Source organism: Mus musculus, chromosome 3, assembly GCF_000001635.26.
Source record: "Mus musculus strain C57BL/6J chromosome 3, GRCm38.p6 C57BL/6J".
In the NCBI taxonomy this organism is placed as follows: domain Eukaryota; kingdom Metazoa; phylum Chordata; class Mammalia; order Rodentia; family Muridae; genus Mus; species Mus musculus.
In genome coordinates this window covers 9,880,169-9,886,161 of record NC_000069.6, presented here as the reverse complement: position 1 = coordinate 9,886,161, position 5,993 = coordinate 9,880,169, and the positions used below count along the sequence as shown (strand labels likewise).

Sequence of the window (5,993 nt, the reverse complement as noted above, 5' to 3'; positions counted from 1 at the left end):
TATATGCTCTATTTCAGAATAATCTTCAGGAATTTATACCTCTGAGTTTTACAAAATACAGATCTGCGATGTACATTTACTAAAACAAATTTTTAACATCTGCAATCTCAGACTTAAAAGCATGAATATTTTAGGTTTATTAGCATAAACTGAATACCAACATGCAAACACTGAAATGAATTTAAGGAAATTGTTAATGATTCATTACGTAGAGTAATTAGATTTTTGTATGATCAGAGCAAATGCATTAGCAGAAACAATTATGCGCCAATACAATGAAAAGCCGCTCTCAGGAAAGAAGCCATTAGTGTAATAAAAAGGACATTCTGCAGGGTTCCTCCTGTACTTTCTTAGACTCAATTGCAGCAGCTGTTGCCATCTGCCAGTGAGAACCCTTGGCAGAGGAACATGATGAATCGTTGCCAAAGGCTGGCCTGTTGAAAATGCCTCGCCTGGAACTCTAGAAACCTAAGTAAGGGACAGGAAAGCAGCACAATCAGACATCCGAATGTGAGAGGGGACATCAAAGAAGATACGCAGGAAAGTAGCTCTGTGGAAATTCGTTTCTTGTTGCTTCTGTCTCTGGAGTCTCTGACTTCCACGCTCTCTGTCTGTCTGTCTTTACCTACAGCACAATCGTTATTCAGAGGTGCTGCATTGCTTCCCACAGAACTGACTTCTAATGCAGCTTCGAATTCAAGACACTGACATCTTTGTATTCCTAGGACCTAGCATAAAGCAAGCATCTAGATAAATGCTAAGTTTCGTGGATTATGGAAGGGAGGGAGGGAGGGAGGGAGGGAGGGAGGAAAGGAGGGAGGGAGGAAGAAAGGGAGGGAGGGAGGGAGGGAGGGAGGGAGGGAGGGAGGGCCTGTCAGTTCAGGAGGACACATCATACTCCTCCTAGAATACGGTCTCTGGAGGCAGGAAATGAGTAGACAAGAAAGCCATGTGACATAGGGCAGGCAGCTCTAAACCCAAAAGACAAAAAGTTAGGCAATCTTCCAGATCACCAAAACAGACAAAGATGTTTGTTTACAAGAACTTCCTGATAAAGCAGGCGATGTGGCTTGGGTTCTTGTTTGGTTGTCTTTCCCCTTTCTGTATGAATCAATACCGTATTCACCTCAGTTCTTCTCCATTTGTACATTCTTATTTAAACGCGGCTCAGACACAATTGTTTGAAGCAGACCATTCCAGGGGTTAGAAGAGAGGAACCCCAGGGACAAAGGAGGAACCTTCAGAATTAGATCAAGGGTGTCACAAGCAGTCCAAAAGTCTGGGTGGCACTTTAGGGGTAAATGAAAACTGGCCCACAGAAAGCACTGAATTTTACAAATAAAAATGCTAGCTCATCCCCATGTGGGGCATGTGACAAATGTGACATTTGCAATATTATGAATCTATGAAGGTCAAGTTTTGCTTTTCATTTCTGAGGCTACTGACTACAAAGAGGGTTTTTTTTTTTCCTATAAAAATTCTTTGTGCAAAACCTTGAAGGCAACAGTACTGGAAATGATTTTTAAAACAGAACTCAAATAATATGGTCTCCCAGGAAGTAGTTTTGAATAATATACAAAGAAAAAACTGAATTACGTTCGGAGCCTCCTCCATAGATGCTGTCCCTGAGGAGCTGAGCCCAGACCGCCTCTAGAGAGTGGGGGTTTCATCCAAGATAAACTCAGCCACCGTGGACCAAGTCCTGCATCAGCCACCTGCCAGCTACAGCTCACGATGGATCTGAACAAACTCCTCAAATTGGACAGAAAAGTAAGCAGGCACCACAGAAATTAAAATGAAATTGTCTGTGAGACAGTTTTGTAAACCACAACACCACCGTGGAAATCTGACTTATCACACCACAGAAGGCTCACAGGAGCCTCTCTCCTCTCTTTTAATCAAACAACGTGACGAATTGCAAGGATAGAAACTCATTAAGTCTTTTAACCAGAATTTTTCTTTTTAATTACTGCAAGCTTATTTGTTTTCTGTGGACAGAGTTTTGAACCTCAGTCATTTTCGTCTCCCCGAGTTGATGAAAACCCCATGGCACATCACTTCCGGAGCTGTTCTATCCAAAGGAAGACAGGATTCGTCTACCTATGCTACAGGAACTCACCATGGAAACAACAGAACCGAAGAAAATTAAGCGGAACAAAGCAACATTGCTGCGACTCCTCAACACAGGTAGTCAGCCTTCTCCCGGGCCTGCAGAGCCTCGCGGGAAGCTTGCACATATTTTGTTGTTGTTGAACTAGATTTGTAGTGTAAAATGAAAGGTTTTCTTATTTTAAGTTTGCTGACTGGAAAATAAATTTATTTCTTGGTACATTTAATTTTTTCAGACATCATAATTTAAAAACAAGAGGTAAAGCTAAACTAAAAGTTTTAGGCAACATAGGTTCAATGCATGTCAAAAATAGGATCCAGAGACCTGGGTTTGTTGCTTAGTGGTATAGCATGCTTAAGGCTCGGGATGCTGCCACTAGCACCAGAAGTAAACAAAACATTAACCATCAGATGTTATCACTGCCATTGCAAATCAAATTGTCAATGATAATCTCTGCTTAAAAGTTGTCATTCTTTAATTAATATTTCAAAGTTACATCTTATTCATTTATTTTGTGTGGTATGGGATACACATGAATATGGATGTCGGATGGGACTCAGTGGTTTCTCTCCTTCCACTACGTGAGTCCAGAAGCTCAAACAGGTCCTAGGACATGCTAAGCTATCTCCCAGCCACACTCCTCCTTCCTCTTTCTTTACCTTTGAGACATTCATACTCATCTACATTGAAATATGATCACATCTACCCCCAGTTTTCCTTTCCAATTCCAACCCCCTCATACCTCACCAGCATATCTCTCTCTCTCTCTCTCTCTCTCTCTCTCTCTCTCTCTCTCTCTCTCTGTCATAACTCAGTAAGTCCATTTGTGCAGCCCATGTAAGCTTGGGTGTGAGTCCTCTCCAATACAGAAAAACTGGTAAGAATGAAAATAGATGTTACCAAGATCACATCATTAGAGTTCTACTAAGACTCAATTTTATAATTAAAGTGTGCATAATAATATAACACTTATTGTTGTAGGAGATATTGAAAATGAACCAGCATGTCCCCACACTTGTGCTGGCAACTCTCTGGCATGGCAGCCTGGCTGGCCATGCACTGGCGGGCAATGGCCGACCTGTTATTATCTTGTGCAGACTCTGGCTCAGAGCTCCGCAATCTCTCCACCCAGCTCACTAAGTTCCCACTGGTGGGTCGTTACCATGCCAACCCTGGGCTTCACATCCTCTGTGGCCTTCATGGTGTACATCAGGCAAACCCAGGCTTTGCCACCATACCTTTCTCTCTTGAATCCAGACGAGCCACTGCATGAAGGAAAATGCAACACAAACTTAGTTCAGATATGATGGTATCACTCCCCAGCCCCCCCGAAATGATGGTAACTCAATCGCTCCCCAGCCCCCCGAAATGATGGTAACTCAATTGCCCCACCCCCACCCCAGAAATGATGGTAACTCAATTGCCACCCCCACAGAAATGATGGTAACTCAATCGCCTCCCCCCCCCCCGAAATGATGGTAACTCAATTGCCCCCCTACAGAAATGATGGTAACTCAATTGCCCCCCCACCACAGAAATGATGGTAACTCAATCGCCCGCCCCCCCCCCCCCGCCCCCGAAATGATGGTAACTCAATCCCCCACCCCCCACCCCCAGAAATGATGGTAACTCAATTGCTGGGCATAGCAACTAAAATCCTAATCTTGTAAACCTTATTAAATCTGATTCCTCTTGTGGTGAACCCGCCATTGAAACCAGAAGACACTAGTAATTACAACTTGTCCTACACTGTCCCTGTCCAAAATGGGCCTCTCTCCTGCTTCCTCTCTTCCTCTGTTCAACCGGGAATTCCCTCCTACTCGCCCAGTGATTGGCTCCTTTATTCATTAGGGGATTGGTTCACAAGAACTCACCCGAGTATGTGACTTACTCCTCGTCCGCAACCCCTTCCAGTAAAGCGGAATTAGCACCAAAGTACAAGTACAAACAGCACCAGGCCCATCCACAACACGTATTTCTTAAACTATTCCTACCAAACGCTAGGCAGGGACTTTGATTGTTCTATTAAATTTCATTTGAACTTTCCCAACTCTTCTTAGGAAACCCTGGTGTCTACTGTGTCAAAATGACGCAAAGTGCATTGTAATGTGCTCAAGGCATGAGAATGTCCCAGATGGGACTGGAAGTGGCCACATGGGCATCTAGACACCATTTAAGGAATAATAAGAGCCCAGGGGCATGATGAAGGAAGAATAACACAAACAGCGAAGCCATGGCTGCAGAAAGCTCACTGTAGTTAGGCCATCGAAAGTAATCCCAGGGCTTATTAACCCTTCTTAGTGAGATGAGTTTATTACAGCACCTTTTCTAAATGTATTTGTTATAATGTTAAGGGCTGAACTGATTGCGACATGATTATTATATTTTCTTAACTTATGTGAAAGGCTGGGCATGGTGGTATGTATCTGTAATCCTAACTACTGGGGAGGCTGAAGCAGTAGAATCATATGTTCGAAACCAGCCAAGACTGTAGGCAATACTGGGACATCCTTCCTCAAAATAGACCAGCGAATAAGCAAACCCATTGGCTGATAGAAGCCAATTAAATTTTGAGACCATGTAAAAAGAATTAAAGTTCTTTAGTCTCATGAAACATCTAAATGTGTATCTTTACTTTTCTCAAGGCAGCAACCGTTGAAGGAAAAAAAATTTTTAAATGGGCTTCAAAGAATGTAAGGGCTGGAGAATGCGGAGGAACGCTGAGAAACACTGTCTATTGATGAACTCTCAACCACCGTGCTGACCTGCACAAGATGAAGCCAAGCCAAACCCCAGTGCGTAAAGGGAAGCCATTGCCAACTGGTGATTGTTGGAAGAAGGAGAACTGATTTTCTTTAGGGAGGCAGACCCTGGGAAGCTACCTGAGCCATTTGTGGAGGAATCACCCTGTGCACGTATTCGCAGCACTAAGTTGACTCAGTGAGTATAAAAAGAAAAGCGCGTGGGGCGGAGAGGGGAAAGTGGTGCCTTGGGAGTCGGGCGGAGAGGAAGTAGAGCAGAAGGAACTCAGGGTAGATTCGATTCAAACTCACTTTAGGACACTTTATGCTTTTCAGAAAGGTCATTGAGGAAGACAAGAGAGCTGTTTAAAATATTGATTGGAAAACAACTATGAGTATGGAAAGTTGCACTTCTAAATCTAAACACACTTTCAAACTTTCCAATGCCTTGAAAAGAGCTAGATTGGCGATCCTAAAATGAAAAATTATCTTAATGAGTTACAAATTTAGAAAGAGATTCTCCAGTTGTGTCTAATTTAACTTGATAGTTAAGTGTTCCAAAAATATATCTTTAAATTCCTGCTGCAAAAATGTACATAGTGATGCTTAAATTAAAATGACTTTTAGAGTTAGGCACATGCTACGTGTCTTCTTGGTCACCTTTCTCTTTCCTTTCTGTGTATAACCAATGGTTGGATGAGTATTGATAATTTTTTAACCATATTTCTTATTTAATTTAGTTGTTTATATTAAAGGATAATTTAATTAACTCTTTGAAATGTCTTACTCTTTTATGAGTTATATTCTTTTGAATTTTATTTCATTTACATTAAGGTTTAGTAATAGCTGATTGACAAGGTTTAGATGCTACTCTGGTAATGGCAGAAATAAAATACATTATTTCAAATATTCAAATGTCCCCCTTCTTGGGTTTTATTTCTAATTTAACAACACCAAAAGTTCATCATCTCCAACCTTTAAAAACATGAAAATTTGAGACAAATGATTAGAGAAAAGATTTGACTGTGTATTTAACAACATACAACTGATGCCGCCACTAAGACTGGGGATTAGTGAGGACAGGGTTTGGTCCAGGAGACAGTGATGGGGGATTTGAGACCAGTTACTGTTGTGGATGGCCC

General features: G+C 41.9%; 1 long non-coding RNA gene across 1 annotated transcript; it reads left to right on the top strand.

Moving 5' to 3' along the window:
• Positions 1 to 877: 877 nt before the first annotated feature.
• Gm33273 lies at positions 878 to 5,534 on the top strand. The gene is made up of 3 exons (XR_387542.3): positions 878 to 1,770; positions 1,999 to 2,187; positions 4,756 to 5,534. It is a non-coding gene; the product is annotated as a predicted gene, 33273 (long non-coding RNA).
• The last annotated feature ends 459 nt before the right edge of the window (positions 5,535 to 5,993 follow it).